The 20,769-nt window shown below is 33.8% G+C and overlaps 1 protein-coding gene across 1 annotated transcript in view; it reads right to left on the reverse strand.

The window, feature by feature from the left end:
- The window catches only part of LOC140447526 (orexin/Hypocretin receptor type 1-like), a 1,044,614-nt gene that overhangs the window by 749,652 nt on the left and 274,193 nt on the right, over window positions 1-20,769 (reverse strand). The window lies entirely within an intron of this gene.

The following is a 20,769-nucleotide window of genomic DNA, read 5'->3' on the forward strand; positions in this document are numbered from 1 at the left end:
TCCTTAACAAGACACTGCTTGGTAAGGTCTTTATTAGATTTACTACCTCCTTCCCATAAAAAGTAGGACTTGCAAGTAAAGGGGATTGATATTGGTATATCCCAAGATACAAGTGAAGTATCCCAAGATCATAGTATTCGTACCATTTGAATTTTATGTCTTAACTTTAATAACACATTAACCTTTTAAATGCATTAAAACATAATTTATTGTTTTTTAATAGGGTTAATTAAACAACTAGAGTGCTGATTATTTTAATATTAAACTAAAACAACACAGGACTACATAATTTAATAGAAAACTCAATTTAGTTTTTGATGTTTATCAGACTGCCCTTTGAATAAAACCAATCGAGTGCTCCATTAAATTTTTTGTTTATTTATTGCACAATTTGTTTGATACATACATATAAAAATATATAAAAAATAAAATGCCTGATAGATTTATTGGAAATTTAAGGTGAAAATAATTTTTGTATTTAAATTCCAATTACTCTGAATTTTTTAAATCAAAAATGGTTGATGGGCTTTTGATCGACATATGACAATAATATTGGAAATTTATGCGGATTTCAATGTTTTTTTATTTAAAATTTAAAATGTAACATTTTCATTTACACTAAATGACTGTGAAATATTTTCTGCTACTACTTTTCGTCGTAGGAATGTTTATTGAGAACCCCACATACTGTTATGGGCATTAAAATCGCCTACGATTACAAACGGCTGTAGAAATTGGAATATAAGGTTTAGGACTTTTCTTCTTTTAAAACATAATCAGGCAGAATATATACGAAGTAGATGAAAAGCTTATTAGGCCAATATGTAGTTGTGAGGATTGCCTTAAGATACAGTTCGTTCTAATGAACTGGTATCCTTTAGAGAATTTAAGACGAGGAATATTATTTGTATTTAAATTAGTCTTTTGTAGCAAATGAAAATTTGGTTGACAAATTTGTATGAGATACTATATCGACGGATTTTTGACAAAACATCTTAAGCGAAAAAAATTCCAAAAACAGGTTTTTGATATATGCGACTGTTTGAAATTATTTGCACATTCTTACAAAATATCGTGTGTGAGATTTGCGTATTCATTACGATTTTTTTTGTGTCCGGATACTATAGTAAGCACCGCGTTTTTTACTGCGATGAATGTGTTCCCAAAAATATCGTAAAAAACATAGCTTGATTTATTAATAATCGTAAGTTCCAGTCATTTAATATAGCGTGTTGGGAGCTTACGATGTTGTGTTTCGAATACAAGAAAACGCCAAAGAAGTGACGTTTAATTTTTGACTATCTGTTTAGTGTTATTTCACTGTTTATAGAAACGTGTTTTAAAATGTGTATTTTTTACCCTGAGAAGCTTTAAGATAACTCTTGCTTTTTTAACATAATAAATTGAAAAATTTGTAGAGTGTGGCTTCAGCAAGGAATTACATCGCATTATTGAGAAAACACCAAAAGAAGGAACAACAAGAAAATACGATATTATGTTCGAAAACATTTCGGTACAGAATAATAATGAGAACATTCAAGATCTCTCAGTTATATTAACATTATCATAAAATATTGAAAATATCCCAATTTTATTTGATAATAAAAATAATCGCACGGAAATGATTATAAGGGCCTTTACATTTTACCCTTTTTCAACTTGACTGTTGAGTAAAAAGTTTTTTAACTTTCCTATCAGCCTCTCTTGGCTAACTCTTATCTATTTTGACCTTGAATGGTTATTAGCTTTCCGAGGGCAGATGGTTCACTTTATGTCCTTCTACTAGCGCCTGCTCCTCTACACCTGTAAAAGAACCCACTGCAAATAATTCTAAAATCCAGCCTTGTAACACGTAAAAACAGACAAGTAAATAAATATTCTAAGAAAGTTTATCAGAACTAACTGAAAATATAAATAGCCGCAAAGAAATTGTAGTGATAAGACAGTATAAAAAACAAACGACAAGGTCGTAGATAAATACAGAGATGCAAAAATAAATGGGAAGTATATCTATAGATCTAGTATGTGGTATATTTGGATAAAGATAAATTAATTGAAACGTATCAATGAAATTTGGTATAAAAAGAAATGAAAAAATATAGAGCACTATCTTCCCATAAATGGCCAAGCATTCAAATAATCAGATTGTTTGCAATTCAAGTTTATATACTTTATAAATAAAGAAATAATAACAATATTTTGCTTAAAATATAAACAATAATAATTGCAATCTACAAAAAAATATTGTTTCGTTAACGAAACTTTGGCATACTATATGCAGTAAATTGAAAGTTATACGTTTTATAGTGTGTAAATGAAATTTCTTGGTTTTATCAATTAAAAACTAAATATATTGTTAAAATAGTTAATTATATAAGATAAAGTGATTACTTGGCAGTATGGTAGTATGGCAGTAGCGTCATTATGGCATCTCATTTTTTATGGAAAGCACCAAAACAGTCAGGGTGCAAGTGAACCTTGCATTTTCCGCACATATAAACAGAGTTACTTTTACACAGTCTGCACCGCCGTCTACGTACCTCCTCTTCGCGAACGATATTATGACCAGTCTGGTCATATTGAATATCAGAAGGCGAACTTCCTTTAGAAGGACGACCCCATGCAGATGTGGAAGGCGTTGGATCTGGGTCTGACTCGGAGTCAACTTCTTCAGCAGCTGATTTTACTGTAAATCTTTTTTTGTTCTGTATCAGTGACAAAACCAACGAAGAACGAAATTGCAATTGAGAGATTCGAGAATCATTCGCAATGTTGTAAAGTCTCCATGAATTTACAACTGTGCACTCCACAAGGTTTATAAACAAGGACTACCACTTTACTTACTCGGATCCTATAATTTGATACCGAATTATCTAGGAGATCAACACCTCCCATACGTCGGTTATAATCGTTAATCATATTGGGCTGAGGTATTGAATCTTCCTTTCCGATTATATGTTTTAACTGTAACAATTGGATGAACCGTTCCATTGTTGCTGGCTACAGTCTCAACGGAATTATCATTCCACCTTGCAACTGATACTTTTGACTTTTTGTCGAAAGCATGACCAAACTCGCCCCTGTTCTTCTTTTCAAGCACTTTGCTACTTTGTAGATGACTTTCTGGTAACCTATTCTCTCTCAGTGCTAGTAAAGATAATTCCTTTTCCACTTAGAATATGGAATAGTGAATAACTCTAAAAGAAGTTGTCGAAGAAAACTCTAGGTTCTGAACGGTTTTGCATTACACGTAGCAAATCCAAAAACTCCTTGCGTCCCTAATGTGTATTGAGATTTCTGCCTTTCTGGATTTGCGCCACCATCAGGAATAAATTGGTATAGTTATCCCTCTGAGCTACACAAATAATACAAAAAAAATAGTCCAAACTGCAAATATTGTTCGTTCATCAGCAAAAATAATGGACGTATCTTGGCAAATTTATCATTTTTGTCTAAGTTATTATTATCAGAGACATGAATATTTCTTTTTATGTTTCGGAAAGTTTTTTGACTCATGCACTTTCTCACGAGCTCCACGCCTGTATCTGGGTCTTTTGACCAATACATATCACACGCCGGAAGTGTATGATAACCGGTAAAGGTTAAAATATCAAAAAACTTTTGCAGTTGAGCTGGAGAGAGTTTAAAATCATGTCTGTTGTTGTACCGGCATACGCCAGGCTGAATTCAAGTATCTTCTAGAATACACTATCGCCAAAAAATAAAGAGAATATTTTAAATGGTGTTTTCCCAGCAAGTCTCAGCTTTATTTCTTCCTTTTTAATAAATTTTTAAATTTTAATAAATCGAGATTCTGTCTTACGGGCTCAGGCAAACGTGTAAGAGTGTGGCGACGTGCAGGCGAGAGATATGCTCAAGCATGTGTTGCCGAGCGTCTTCCATTTCGTAGATGGTCAGTTATGGCATGGGGAGGCATATCGTTTGATGTTTGCACGGGGTTAGTCTTTATCGATAATGTGACATTGACAGCGCATAGGTACCTGACACAGATTCTGGAAGACCATGTTTTACCGTTTATGGTTATTCTTGGAGACGACGCAACATTTATGCATGAATCGTGTGAGTCATGTGCCAGCCCCCAGAAATTCGAGAGAGCTTGGCGACATATTGGTGCAAGAATAATCTTCCGCAGAATGTGATCCAAAATCTGATCCAAAGCATGCCTAGTCGTTTACAAGCTGTTATCACTGTCCGAGGAGGGAATACTCGCTACTGAAGTTCTTAAAATTTCTTTTTTTCAACAAAAAGCACATCAAATTAAAATTGTCCCTTTTCAATATTTGGTATATCAAAGGAAAATTCTTCATTTCCATTAATTTTAATAAACTTTATAATTTCTAAAATAAATTCAAATTACGGGGTTACCCTAATTTTATGCTCGGTAGTGTATTTCAAATTATGTTTGGATAATACAGGGTGGAGCACCGAAAACGAAACAGATGCATTTACTGGCAGATGATCCTTTTAAAAAAAAAACGCTTGGACCTGTCGATTTTGTTATCGAGGGGGAAACAAAATTGGCATAAAATCACATTAACATTTGCAGCCCCCTAAGCGGGGGTGGCACCATCCCTAAAATCTTAAATGGAAAGGGGGGTCGAATGATCCATCATTTAAAAGGTCTTTCAACTCCCTTTACAATGATGTAAAATTCATGTACTTCAATACAGTAGTTTTGGAGATTTATTGATTTAAAATTTAAATACATCATCATAAGAGGAGATCAATACATAGCAGCAAAGTTGTTAAAAAATAAAGAATGAACTGACCTGTCAGCCGAGTAAATGTTGAAAATGACCACCATTACTTTCCATGCAATAATAAAGATTTTGCTGAAAACGTTGCCAGACATTTTGCAATATTTGAGGAGTAATTTGATGGAACCCATTCACAATTCTTTGTCGTAAATCTTCTAAGGATGTTGGCTGAGTAGCATAGATTTTGCTTTTTAAGTAACCCCACAAAAAGAAATCCAAAGGTGATAAATCTGGCGATCTTGGGGGCCATTCAACGGCACCTCTTCTACCAATCCATTGACCTGGAAAGGTCTGATCTAAATAGTGCCAAACTCTTAATGCGTAATGTGGTGGGGCACCATCCTGTTGGAACATTAACATATTCTCAACGTATCGACCAGCATTCTGATTTTCAATTATATCTGTTAGCGCAGGATCTATGGCATTTTGCAGTAATTCCAAATACATTTCACCAGTCAAATTTCCAGGTAAGAAAAAAGGACCAACCAAATGATCGCCAAAAATGCCAGCCCAAACATTTAATTTTTGTGGCTGCTGTGTGTGTACCTCATGGTAAAGTCTGGGATTAGAGTCCGACCAATATCGACAATGATGACGATTTACTTCGCCATTTAAAAAAAAAAAGGAACATCGGTCGGAAAAGCAAATGTTAAATAAAATTTGTTCATCGTTTGTAATTCGTTCACTCATAACTTCACAAAATTCTAATCGCTTATTAAAATCGTCTTCATTAAGTTCTTGTACAAGGTGAATTTTATACGGATGAAAATTATGGGCCTTTAGAATCCGTACGTCGGCTAACACCACACGAAGTTTGCAATTTGCGGGTACTTAATGTAGGATCTACAATAACTTGCCCTAAAACCCCCACTTCTGTTGCTTCGTTCCTTATAGGATTTTCAATATTACTTATTGGTTTTTTATTGGCGACTGATCCAGTTTCTCGAAATTTAGCTACAAGTTCTAGAACATATTTTCGGTGCACATTATTGTTCTTATGTCGCTCATTAAAAATTTGTGCTGTTCTATTAGCGCACTGATTATTTCCGAAAAATATTTCAATAATTTCAACCCTTTCTGCCGTGGAATATACCATGGTTAATTTATGTATAAAGCAATAAATGATATTTTAACAACAAAGATTGGTCAAATCAATCGCAAACTAATGTACTATTTCCTATTTAAAATAAGTACGTGGCATTCTCTACTTATCTTTCTTCAAGAAACAACTTTTTTTGTCACAAAGGACACTTCAATTGCTATTTTTATTATTAATAAACCATGGGCGTAGTAAATAAAAGCATTTACTTATCAAGAGAATGCTTTTACTCAAATTTCTTCTGAAAGAAGTACAAACTAATTTGATGTACCTATTAAAGTCTACTTTAAACTTTAAATTAATAAATCTCCAAAAGTACTGAATTGAATACATGAATTTTACATCATTATAAAGGGAGTTGAAAGACCTTTCAAATAATGGATCATTCGACCCCCCTTTTCATTTAAGATTTTAGGGATGATGCCACCCCCGCTTAAGGGGCTGCAAATGTTAAAGTGATTTTATGCCAATTTTGTGTCCCCCTCGAAAACAAAATCGACGGGTCCTAGCGTTTTTTCAAAAAAGGAATCATCTGCCAGTAAATGCCTCTGTTTCGTTTTCGGTGCGCCACACTGTATTATTCTACAATCTCTAATTGAACAAGGAATGCTGGTTTAGTTTAATTTTAAATATCTTGTGATTTATTATGCGAGCTCAAGCACCACCGACAGATACTAGTAAATTTGGAGTGTTTTGATTATTATTTCAAAAATTATAAAACACATAATATGGACCATTAAGATAGCAAACACGTCAATAAACTATTTATATAAAAGACCGATACATGAACTATAATATTCATCATATGAAAATCGTAGAAAAAAAATTAAAGAAATGTTTTGTGTTCGATACTTTGGCCATTAATGGGTTCCCATCTATCCCAAATATATCCTATCATCTCCTAGCTCAAAACTCAACCCCGAAAAATCGAGATATCGACCAAATAGCGAACATCAAAAAGTTGGTTGCTAATATATTTGCAGTTTTACGCCAAAAAACAATTTTTGAATACAACGTTTATATTAAGAATCTCGCAAAAAAATCTGAATCTATTTTAGCTTCAAAGAAGTACCTCGAAAACTAGTAATTAATAATACTAAAGTAAAAATTTAATATAAAAATAAAAATAAAAAACTTATCAATAACACTCATTCTGCATCTTGCACAATAGAAGAATCAAGCGACAATTTTAACTAAAAAAATGTCAAAATGTTTGTCAACATAATTTACTCAAAATTACAAGACAATAATAGTGTGTATTATCTCAAATAACTTGTATCTCATAATACTTATTATTCAATTTTTGGACATATTTATTGCTAATCATGTATAATACTAAAAGTCCTAAAAATCCTACAAAAATCTATATTTAATTTTAATTCTTAATATATAAGTGAAAAATGTTTTTTCAATTTGTGAACAATTTATGAAAAATTTTAAATGAACTTAAATAAGCAATGATTTGCTTAATCCTTTGAGCATAGCGTAAGGCTTGCTTATCTGATTCAGCCTGATTTCGAATATTTTCTTTTTGTAGCAATAACTCAAAAAAAACCTATATATTTTAATGAAATTGTGTAGGAATATCAGTTGCGAATAAAGCAAATGCTTTATAGTTTTATAGATGTATCAACCATCGTATGGGAATTTATTGCATACATTTTTGCAGTAAATTTAGCATGGGTCGTTAGAACAAGACGAAATTTTTTTCCGATATTTCAACTTTCCCGTGGTGACTTTTGCACTAGGGTATGATATAGTAGCTTTTGAGGACTGGTTATTGTACTAATCAACAGCAATTAATTAGTAATAAAATATGTAACCAAGATGAGCCCTTTTTTAGCCCTTTTCATTGCCAAGATATAGCTATGGCTATGCTAGCTTCACTTTAGCATACACACACACCTACACACATACACACACACACACACACACACACACACACACACACACACACACACACACATACACACACATATACACACACACGCACACATACACACACACACATACACACACACACACACACACACACACACACACACACACACACACACACACACACACACACACACACACACACACAAAATGATGACGATGTGCAAATATCCAGCGGATCCACTGTAAGTGTGTACGGAGTAGTTTGGATGCGGACTTTGTCCATTATAAATAATTATGCTAATGTTTATGTCACTGAATCGAGAATTAAATATTCTTTCAAATGATCTAGGAAACGACCCCTATTTTTGTTTAAAAAAATAATCGATTAGGTGATCACGCCCATATGTCACTAATATATGTCAAAAATCACAATTTAAAAATAAAGATTGACATGTCTCGGGATTTTTCTCTAAAGACCGTATTCTCGAAAAAATAAATATATTTTTTAAATTGTCCTCTCATATTATATATTTATATATTCTAATATTTCTCTTACTATCATCATGTAGCATTCGATGTGTCTCTCCTTATAATAAAACCAGATTGCGTGTGATATAATAATCTTTCAGAAATTAATCACTCTTAAACGAATTGTATGTATAACTATAATAAAAATACTTTTACGTTTTTAAGTAAATACAATAAATTACTTCCATATAAACTTGTTAAGTCTGCAAGAAAAAAAATGGAGTAGTATGTAACTAAATTGAATTCTACCAACTGAGTTGTTAGTTGTACGGGTTGTTTAACTCTTTACCGTTTTCGTGTGTTCTTTACGATCAGTTTCGCAACCTCTGAGGGCGACGTAGAGCTTGTTCCACAGCCCACTACACGTTAATATTAAACAAAGGACCTTCATTGCACTGGAATTTCTTTGAATTGAAGGACGTCTCTCTTTCATGGGGGTTTAGCAAGTCCTTTAAGGCAATTTAGTCACATTCAGCTGGTTTGGTGAGAGGAGACTTGTAGTGACGTCAAGCACAGCGGGTAGTAGTAGTTTAAACGGCCAATCGAGCTGATTTCTATTACTTTTCGTACCATATTTAAAGAAATTAAATAAAAATCGTCAGGCGGGTAATCTAATAAAAGAGATATTAAAAAGTATAACAAAAAAAAATTACGAATAATTTAATATTAACTGTATAAATTACTGATATTACACAGATTGACGACACAGCTATAATTGTACAAAAAATGTATGTACATATAAATGTGACATCAACGGAAAATAATTATTCTTGCCTGCAAAGGTAAAATAGTATATCCCTTTCGAGACTCCAGGTACATATGTGTACCACTATGTTTACATATGAGCCTAAATTAATTTTTTGCCATTAAATTATATTTAAAAATGCACCAGCCAGTTCTCCACTGTATCGTTTGAGTCACGTACACGTGTAGCCTCGTAAAATATTTTAGTTAACCTCAAATTTGCGAGTTTTAGATGTGTTGGTTGGTGCAGTCAGCATAAATATATTGTTTTTTGATAAAAATAATAGTTAAATTGACTTATATCATTTCACATACTGATTGCTTTTGTGTCTTTTTATAGTAAGTATATTTAGATTGTTATTTTTTTATAGTAGAATAAACATTTGACTGTTTATAAAGTCTATGGTACTAGTAAGTATCAATAGTCTTATAGTACGGTATGTAAGTGTACCATTAGTCTTATTCATGTCATTTTTAGATATGGATAAGAAAAGACCACTTAAAGAAGAGCTTACATATTATGCAGAATTGTCATTTTCCGAGTCTGGAAGTAGTGATGAGATGTATAAACCTTCTGATGATCACTGCTAAGATAACTTTCACGAAACTTCTGGTGAAAAATCAGAATCAGAGAGCCAATTAGAAGTTCGAGATACACAGGAAACTTTAGAAATAACTGCCACACCTAGTAGTTCTTTTGTGTTGTGGTCAACACCAAATAAAGGTTTTGCTCCGAAAAAACAAATTTCAAGTCAACGTAGTTGTACACTGGATGCTGGCATACAATCCAACTTGTCGCCATACCAATATTTCAAAAAGTTGTTTCCACGTTCTTTGTATACGTACATTGCTCAATGTACCAATGAAAGGATTGAAATATGTAAGAAGCAGTCAAGAAGAAACGCTCGTCTGAAAGAAACTGACTTGAGCGAAATGCAAATAGTTCTTGGTTGCATGCTAGTTATGTGCTACAACCGTATACCAAAAATCAGTAATTATTGGTCAACACATCCTTCACTTGGAAACGTCTCGATTTAAAAGGCAATATCCCGTGACAGATTCAAAGCTATATATTCAAAAATGTATTTTGCATCACCAAGGAAACCAACAGAAGCTTCAAAAATGTATTACATTGATGACGTTGTACAATGCTTGAAAGGTACCTTTTAAAAATATCGACAAGACAGCAGTTTTCAAAGTATCGACGAGTCCATGCCGAAATTTAAAGGTCGATCGTCACTCAAGCAGTATACGCCGCTAAAACCAGTAAAAAGGGGAATCAAAATGTGGCTTAGGTCAGACTCGTTTACTGGATATACCTACAACTTCAACATTTACACAGGTAGTGAACCTGAATATGTAGAAGAAACTCTTGGGGAACGTGTAGTGAACAAACTCATTTCCACAGCAAAAGAAAGAGATATAACCTTTTGCTTTGATCGCTTGTTTACTTCGGTTTGTCTGTTGGAAAATCTACAGTACGCAGCAATAGGGGCCGATAGGTATAGGTACAATAACCAGAATAGAAAAAACTTACCAAAAATAAAAGATAAATTGCGAAGAGGTGAATGATTATTTCAGTGTAATGAAAATGGACTTATGTTTGTGAAATGGCAGGACACCAAGGCAGTCTTGATGCTGAGTAATTGCCATAATGACAATGTTTCATCTATGAATAAAACAATGAGAGATGGCTCGAAAGTAAATGTGCCTTGCCTAGATATATGATGTGCCTTGCGTGCTACAGGAAAATTATCGGGGGGGGGGGGGGTGATCTAGCGCACCAAATGGTACGATTTTACGATTTAGATCGTAAATCAAACAAATGGTGGAAAAAAGTATTCCAGCGTTTACTTATGATGTCAGTTGTAAACTCATGGATTATTTGTAATAACAAAAATAAGAAAAAAATCCTCTGATACAATTTCTGGTACCTCTGCCAGAAGAAATGATTGCAGAAGGATAAAAAATTTCTGCTATACGACGTTTATCTGAGAAGGGAAGAATATCTATAAAAAGAAAACGTTTTGAGGGCGTCTCATTACATCTTCCAATTGAAGGAAACACAAGAAGACGATGTAAAAGGTGCACTGATAATAAAACACAAACACATACACAAACCATTTGCGAAGAATGTGACATTCCTTTATGGAAAAAGTGTTTAGCAGTATATCACCGTCAATAATATTTTGTACTTTTGAGTAATTGTTTTATATTTTTGAGTAATAAAGTAATAAAAATATAATAATAATATTTTTATGTAGGACTGTTGGTACACATAAGTACCATTACACAAGACTAATGGTACGTATATGTACCACCACTCCCAACTAACACCCTATCGTTTTTATTAACATGTTTTGTCAAAAAGGGGTATATTTGTCTATATAAAAATAAAAAAACACAAAAATATGTTTTTAAAACCCGTTAAAAAAATCCGTCACAAAAGGGATATGTGAAAAACGTAAGTTTTAAGATAAATGACTTTTGGTTTTTTTACTCTGCCGTTTTGTCATTTATAAAGTTAGATACAACAAATACGTCTAGTTATGTTAAATGTGCTTGTAAAGTGACATATACTGTTTCACATGTTAATCTAGAATATTATATTTCTTATTACTAAAGACAACTAGTGAAAAAAATTCATAAACAGTTTTACCATAAAAAAAACAAAAAATATATTTAATAAAGCGTCATTATGAATTAACATTACAGCTAATACTCATCAGCTAACAACAAAAAACGAAAAAATAGATTAAAAAAAAGAGGTTAAATCTTTGTAAATGGGTATATTTAAAAAACCCTTAAAAGGGCTACATCAAATAACACGAACGTTTTCGGAACAACAGTTCCATCATCAGGTTAAAAATATAGGTTAACATGCCTGAGCCACCAAAATATTAGGGTAAAACCCTTTAAAATTTATTTTGGTGGCTCAGGCTTGTTAGCCTGTATTTTTAACCTGATGATGGAACTGTTGTTCCGAAAACGTTCGTGTTATTTGATGTAGCCCTTTTAAGGATTTTTTAAATATATCCATTTACAAAGATTTAACCTCTTTTTTGTGATACGTGATATACAGCCGGCTGCAGGAATTATTTTCCTTGTGGATTTTTTTTTTTAAATAGATTGTCACCAACTTTCATCACATATTGTCACTTAGTAATAGTTAACTGATACAAGTTAAAAATAGCTAAACATCTTCGTTAATGAAATCTACAGATGTGTCATTTTCTGGAAGGTCGACCCAAAACTGCTTTCTATTTGCAAGTATTCTCGAGACAAGACCTGCCACAATTTTTGCTTTCTTATTAACAGATATTCCTCGCTCTATTCTCACCACACTGTAGCATTTTAAAATTCCTTGGTATACATTGAAATCCCCTCGTATATGTATTAAAACACCGAAGATTAATTTCAGTGTATTTCTCTTTCCTTTCGTACAAGTTAAAATACCGAAAAATAATCTTTCAAATTATCTTAGCGTCACCGAGTTAAAATAAACCATTTTAGAATTTGTTTATATTTCACAGATGCGTTTTTCCTCGGTATTTCTTTTTATCGAAGCCGCTTTTAAGATATATTGAGCGTTGCAAATTGACAGAAATATTCTCGTTTATATGTTTTGTTTGTACTAAGTTGTGAAGCGAATGATTTTTAAGAATTAACTCACTCTCGCTGAGTCGTTGTCAAGGACTACTGCTTCCAGCGTTTGTCCAAATTTCACGTAAAATTTGTAATGTTTTCTTGTTTTTTGTCCCTTTTCATGGAAAATGTGTACCAGTGTAACGTTCATGTGTAGTTACAGTGAGGTTTGAAAAGATGGGCGATTGAAGCGGTCGTGTTTAATTTAGTCGGAGGGAACCGGCAAATTTGTGAAAAAAGGTAATGTACTGAACGATTAATCGCTGTTTTTTTTTTGTTGTATGCCGTACCTCATATGAGTGATTTGTAAATGGCGTTTGCCATTGTGTTTAGTTGTACCTGTTTCAGTCTTATAAGGAGACGAGTTTTTCAAGGTTTGTGTTCCAGTGCTAGCTGCCATCTTCATTTTCTTATCCCTGGTCGTCGTCCCAGTCTATAGATACAGTTTTTATGCGTGGCAGTGAATCGCCAGTTCCAACCTCAAAAATTTTAATTAAAGAAATTTAGTGAAAATCAAGGTAACTTTTTTGTGTTTAAATTTTAAAGTAAAAATAGACTTTTCTTTAATAATAATAATTTGATTTCATAATTTAAACAAAGAAATTGTAATAATTAAAATTATATGTGTTAGGGCGTGGCCATAGCTGTCATAATTATTTTCAGTTTTAAATTCCAAGTATTGACATCTGACAGCTAGTTTTATTTTTTGACATTATTTTCTTTTGTTTTTAGAAAAGGTTAACGTATATGAATAGTCTCATTTTAAAGATATTTCTTTATTTGTAATAATTTATCTCTGCCACAGTTTATAGCCCAGTAACAATTTTTTATAAGTTTTGTATCAATTCCCACTTGTAAACGGATGTTGTAAACGGACAGGCTATGTGTAAGTTTTCCTTCTTTGTTATTTTGGTATAAATCTTTGTAACTATTTATATAGTAATTATTTTTGCATTATCTGTATTTGTAACTGTTTGTGGTGAGAGAGTAATAAATGTTTAATTTATTTCTCTGAAGCATTTTGTCTATTTGTTTTAAAAAAATCTCCTAACCTCTCTTTTTTGTTTTTTTTTGGAAAGAAGAGTCCCTTTCTTTTATCCAGCAGGAGGTGCCCCCGACGCGGCGTCCATTTTAAATAGCTAGAGGTCCTTCTTGTTAGTTTTGTGTTACCCATTTGTCTAGGAGATTCATGTAAGTACCTCTTTTTGTGTTTCATTTTTGTAGTTGCCCCAATCCAACCCCTTGCCATTCAACGTATCCTCGACCCCAGCTCTCCCAATAAACCCTGGGTGCCGTTCGCATAAGTATCGTTTATTTTGCTTGCCTTATCTCCACCTCCAGTAACTTTTGTCTCGATTTTTAACCCCTTATAGCATTACCCTATGTGGTAGGCAAAATATTTTGTTACAACACTAGGCATAATTAATTTTGATTTTATTTAATGCATTTCTTTGTAGATAAAAAATCACCTTTGGGAGATGTTTTGTAAGTAAAATCTGTTGAGCCACGAATAAATTTTGTAGAAACAATGCTTATAAAAAAGAAATAGATTCCTCGCCTTGATTCGATCTTCGACAATGAATTATATTTTCGAATTTATAAAAATCAGAACATTACAACTTAATTTCATGAGTTGAACAGTACAGAGAATTTATATAGCAAATAACCGATGAATACAATGCAAAATGTTTGCTCTGTCCTATGCAGTTATCCATCCAGATAATTATTTTATTTGCATCTATATTTAGTTTCAAAAATGCAATAACGGCACTTGCAACGTCTTCGGTGTAACGAAAAGATATTCCTTCATGCCCAAAAATTAAATTATGACTGCTCATTTTTTTGCAAGGATGCGAATGTTTCGTTAAAATTAATTAGTCTCGATATAAAAAAAGATTCTTTTACATCAGTCATCCATGATAGTAGCACGACCTTCTCCAAATCTGCCGAAAAACAACGTGCTTCGGCATATGGAATCTGCTGGTCGTTTAAATATTATTCTCTTATTTGGTCAACATAAAAATGTATATGAAATATTATTACATGAGGATTAAATTATACATTAAAAAGTTTTACCCTCAGTTTGTGTTTAGCCTTACGTTGTCGAGTTTGTTCCTTTGCATAGTGCGACGGCAAATGATTGTATGAGTTTATAATATGTGCCACAATAAAGTGTCTATCTTTTTTATTAGACAGTGCATGCCTACCACGCTGCTCTTGTCGTGGCACTTATCGTATGTTTCTTTTGCATTAGTTGAGGATACTAGTGATGGTGTTAAGACATTTGAATTTCCGTAATCCAGGGTTCTTAAAAAAAACTTTTTACAGACGTTCACTATAATTATTTTTCCATTTGGATTATTTTTTGTTCTTCTCCTTCTTCTTTTTCACTGGCTTTACAATTCGGGATGAGTCGGGCGCATTCACTATCGCCCTTCATCATCTACCATCTTGCGTTTCTATTTCCCATTGTTGAACCTCAATTCTAGATAAATCGGCTTCAACATCATTCTTCCATCTTTTTCTCGGCCGGCCTACTGATCTTCTACCATCTGGTCTTTTAAAAAACACTGTCTTTAACACTCTGTCATCCTCTGATCGTACCACGTGACTTACCCATTTTATTTGGTTTGCCTTGATATGTCTAACTATGTTTTCAATTCCATACAGAGTCACCAATTCAGCATTGCGGCGTCTTTTCCAATCCCCCGTGAATTCATCTCTTTTAAGGTCAAGTATTATTCTGAGAACCTTTCTTTCAAATATTAGAAGGTTATTGATTTCCCGCTGGTTAAGAGTCCATGTTTCACTGCCATATGTAATAACTGGGCGAATAATCGACTTGTACAGCGTTAATTTAGATTTTCTCTTTAGCACATTCGATCTTAATAATGTTGAAATGGAGTATATTGCTCTATTTTTCGCAGCTATCCTTCCTGAGACCTCTTTTTCTATGTGGTTTTCCGCTGTGATTATCGCCCCAAATATTTGAACTCCTTTACTACTTCGAAGTTGTGATTATTAATACTGATGCTCTGCCTATTTATTGGTATTGGATTTTTGGTTACTACCATGTATTTCGTCTTTTCTTCAGTTATTCGAAAACTCAGACTACCTGTTTCCTCCTCGAGCTGTGAAAACACCTCTCTCACGTCTCTTGTAGAATGCGTGACTGCATATATATCATCAGCAAAGGCCAGCAACAGTTTTGAACCTTTATCAGCAAATCCTCCTTTCAGCTCAAACGATATTTTACTTATTGCATATTCTAAAGCAGAATTGAACAACAACGGTGACAAGGGGTCACCCTGTCTAAGTCCTGAATTTATACCAAATGGCATCAATGTTTTGCTTGCTATTTTTACTTGCGCATAGGATTCTGTCACGCACATTTGCGTTAATTTAACTAATTTTCTAAAGGCGTAGGGATGTGGCGACCCCACCGCCCAAAGGTGTTTTAACCTTTGCAGTCAGCCTAAGGTAGCAAGTAGATACTCTTCTACGACCCCGGTAGAAGACAGATCTGCTAAAGGGACGCAACCCTGCCTTAAGCAAGCCTTGACTTTCTCCACAGTCCCCTACCAAGGAGACGTCATGTCCTAACCAAAAATTTCCATCAAATTCGTACATATCCATTACACATCCTAACCCACTACCAATACGCACTGGCTCGCGCGGTAGTGAAACGGCTAAACCCCCCTCCTCTATTCATGTATGCAAAATTCAGGAAACGAACGGCCCTCAGTGCCCGGCGACTCCACTGCCTCCGACCAAGGTAGCGGTTGGAAGAAAGACGGAGTAGAGGGTGCTAAGAATCCCAGGGTTAAACTAGGCTACCATAGACGACAACCTATGCATATTGCTTCATATAATGTGAGAAAAATGTCATCAGAGTCTAAATTGTTTCCAACGCGGAAATCATCTTAAATTGTTAGAAATGGAGGAAGAGCTAAAATCAATAAAGTGGGACGTAATGGGTCTCAGCGAAGTCAGAAGAAAAGGAGAAGAACCATATACTCTTAAATCTGGCCACTTATTCCATTTCAAGGGAGAAGACAATTCATCAAATTGTGGGGTTGGATTTATCGTACACAAACGACATGTACCAAACATATTAAAAATAGAAAGTGTAAGCTCAAGAGTTATCACTAGTTATCATATAAATTAAAATTGATACAAGTGTATTCACCAACGACAAGCCACGCAGATGAAGAGATTGAAATGTTTTTTGAAGATATTAGAACAGCCCTGAAAAGTACTAAGACGTTTTATACTCTGATAACAGGAGATTTTAATGCTGGGAAATAAAGAAGACCAAAGTGAAACCGCACTAGGAAACTACGGCTATGGAGAAAGAAATGAAAGAGGGACCATGCTTGTAGATTTTTTACACCAAGAAAATCTTTTTTCTATGAACTCATTCTTTCAAAAAAAGCCCCAACGAAAGTGGACGTGGAAAAGTCCAGACGGTTTCACAAAGAACGAAATAGATTTTATCATTGCTAATAAAAAAGAAATTGTACAAGATGTATCTGTTTTAAACAGATTTACAATTGGAAGCGATCACAGATTGATTCGAGCAAAAATTCTGTTCAATTTAAAGAATGAACGAACAAAAATGATAAAATCAGACAATCGTAAATAGACCCCGCCCGAAAATACAGACCACTTTCGTGACATCATTGACCATAACCTTCAACAAATCAACGACGAAACACAGGTCAAAGTTTTAAACGAAAGTATCGTAAAAGCCCTTAAAGAAGCGGAGAAGTTGTGCTGTCCTAAAATAAAGAAAAAACATGAGAAAATAAGTCTCAACACTAAAAATCTGATCGAAGAAAGAAGTAGGCTAAAGGACAGGTATAACACAAACTACGCAGAATTTAGTCAACTCAGTAAAACAATAAACAAAGAAATCCGAAAAGACATACGGCAACATAACATGAGAGAGGTGACAAGGGTGATAGAGAAAAATAGAAGTCTGAAAGTTCTAAGACACAACATGTCCACAAGAAAAAAGAATATACATAAGTTAAGAAATAAACAAGACGACATTGTGACTGATAAGGAAGAAATAGTGAAAACAGTGGAAGACTTCTACAGACAACTCTATGAAACAAGTGAGCCCGATGAAAGACGCCCCTTACCAAAGATAGAGAATCAAGGCTCAGAATTAATGCCGAACATAACTGTTGACGAAATTAAAAATGCACTTCGGGTGATGAAGAACAATAAATCCCCAGGTGAAGACAGGGTAATGACCAAAAGCCTAAAACTAGGAGGAAATAAGCTCTTACTGACACTTGCTAAACTGTTCAATAAATGTCTGTGCGAAGCGATAACACCGACGCAGTGGAACAACGCGGAAATCATCTTACTTCATAAGAAAGGAGATATCAGCGACCTTAGAAACTACCGCCCCATTAGCTTGTTGTCACAAGTATATAAGCTATTTACAAGAGTTATTACCAACAGGCTAGGAAGTAAGTTGGATTTCTATCAGCCAAGAGAGCAAGCCGGTTTTAGAGCAGGATATGACACGAATGATCATTTACAAGTAATTAAGAACTTAATAGAAAAGAGTGTTGAATATAACAAGCCATTAGTCATGATATTTGTTGACTACGAAAAAGCTTTTGACACAATAAGTCATCAAAAGATGTTAAAAGCCTTAACAGAGTGCCGTATAGATCATCGCTATATAAACATGATAAAATACATCTATCAAAATGGGACAGCAAGTGTGAAACTGGCAGATAAAAAGACCAACGTATTTAAAATAAAACGGGGAGTGCGACAGGGAGACACAATTTCGCCAAAATAATTGTTTACAACATTATTAGAGCATATGTTTAAGAACGCAAATCTGAGTGAAAAAGGAATTAATATCAATGGAGAAATGCTTAGTCATTTGAGGTTTGCTGACGATATTGTCCTTTTTGCTGACAGAATCGATGATGCAGTATCGCAACTGGAGAAACTATACCTAGCCTCCCTACAAGTAGGATTAAAAATCAACCACACAAAAACACAAATCATGACAAATCTTTTGTTAAGCGAAAAGATTTCAGTAAATGGCATGCATATTGAAGAAACCACCTCATATAAGTAATTAGGACATGAAATACGCATGGGAAGAGATAATCAAACATGCGAACTAAGCCGCCGCATAGGACTCACTTGGGTAGCATTCGGCAAGCTAAGCTATGTTCTTAAATCAGAACTGCCTATGTGCCTTAAAAGAAATGTCTTTAATTAGTGCGTGTTGCCAGTACTTACATATGGTGCAGAGACACTAACACTAACCAAGAAAGTAAGAAATAAAATTTGTGTTACCCAAAGAGCCATGCAACGATCGATGTTAGGCATTTCTAGTAGGGATCGGATCACGAACAAGGAAATAAGACGGAGAAGAGGAGTGACAGATGCCATAGAAAGAATTATGACCCTTAAGTGGAACTGGGCGAGGTACATAGCTAGAATGTCGGATAACAGATGGACACAGCGAATAATACAGTGGAGACCGAGACAAGAAGCACATCGAAGTAGAGGTCGTCCACCACAAGATGGTCTGATGTCATAAAATGGATCGACAAAAATTGGATGCAAACAGCACAAAACAGAAATACATGGAAAAGACTGAGGGAGACCTATATCCAGCAGTGGATAGATCCGGGTTAAATGATGATAATGAAACTAATTTTCTTGATATTCCCATTTCTAACATTGGTATTAACAATTTGCTTCTTTTTATGGAATCATATGCTCGCTGGAAATCTATGAAAATTTATTGCACATCGCGGTTAAATTCCCAGTTTTTCTCTAATATTTGTCGGATGGTAAATATCTGATCTATAGTTGACCTTCCAGCACGAAAGCCGCATTGGTAGTCGCCTAGAATATCTTCCGAATATGGTGTGAGTCTCTTTAGCAAGATAATTGATAACACTTTGATGTGCTAATAAGCGATATGCCTTTATAGTTTAGGAATTGTTCTTTGTTTCCTTTCTTATAAATGGAAATTATAACGCTTCCATTTCATTCTTTAGGCATTTTCTGTTGCCATACTATCAGAATTACTTCATACAATTTTTGGTGTAAAAGGTTTCCTCCTTTTTTTAACAACTCTCCATTTATGCCGTCATTTCCTGGTGCTTTATGGTCTTTTAGAGACGCGATCACATTCTTTACTTCCTCAAGTGTTTGTGTTGGTATTTCGATATCTGCAGAATGAAACGTAATATCTGCTTCCTCCGTCTCACTTTTAATATTTAATAAATTCCGAAAGTATTCCTTCCATTTTTTATTATTTTTTGTTGGTACGCGTATTTTTTTGTAATATATCTTTAATTTAGACATAAATTTTTGTGTTGGATACTAGTACAGGATAGAAATAGTCTAAGTTAATATAGTATAATATAGTTTTAAAAGGTAAAGAAGTGAAGAGTAAAAATAAAAATACATATTAGAATAAATTTTGAAAGAGCGTGGTTTGCAATGTTCAAAAACAGTGAATTTTTACCAAAGTTAATTTAATTTAAATTTTAACCAAAGTTAATTTTAAAGTAAAAGTGTTTGTTCTATGTGTCCTGGATAAGTTTAAAAATAGCTAAAGTGAAGATAAAGTTATTTGCTTTCCTTATTTGACTTGGTTTGAGAATTTTATGATCATGATTTTGGTCCGAATGGGAAAAACGATTGCGGTTTTTATTCCAATATATTTTTAACACATTTTGGATGAAGTTTTTTTTATCAAAAGCGAGATGGTCTTGATATTTCAATGTCTTTGTTGTTCTAAATGTTGTCGAAATTGAATTTATTTTCTATGGTTTTCAGTTTTTCCGATAATCCTTTTACGTATATCTGTTCTGTACTATTCGATATATTCTAACAAATATGAATTATGGATCTTTTGAAACTTGCTTAAGAACTATGTGACTTTCTATTTTTTAGCCCTTGTAAAGCATAGAAAATAATGAGTGTTTATTTATACATTGTTTCTTGTTTATTGGCTTTGAGACTCAACTATGTTCAATATATTTTTGTTTTATTATTGTTTTCCGCATTTTCAACTTCAATTCGATAGCTCCCTCC

Source organism: Diabrotica undecimpunctata, chromosome 8 (genome assembly GCF_040954645.1).
Source record: "Diabrotica undecimpunctata isolate CICGRU chromosome 8, icDiaUnde3, whole genome shotgun sequence".
Lineage (NCBI taxonomy): Eukaryota > Metazoa > Arthropoda > Insecta > Coleoptera > Chrysomelidae > Diabrotica > Diabrotica undecimpunctata.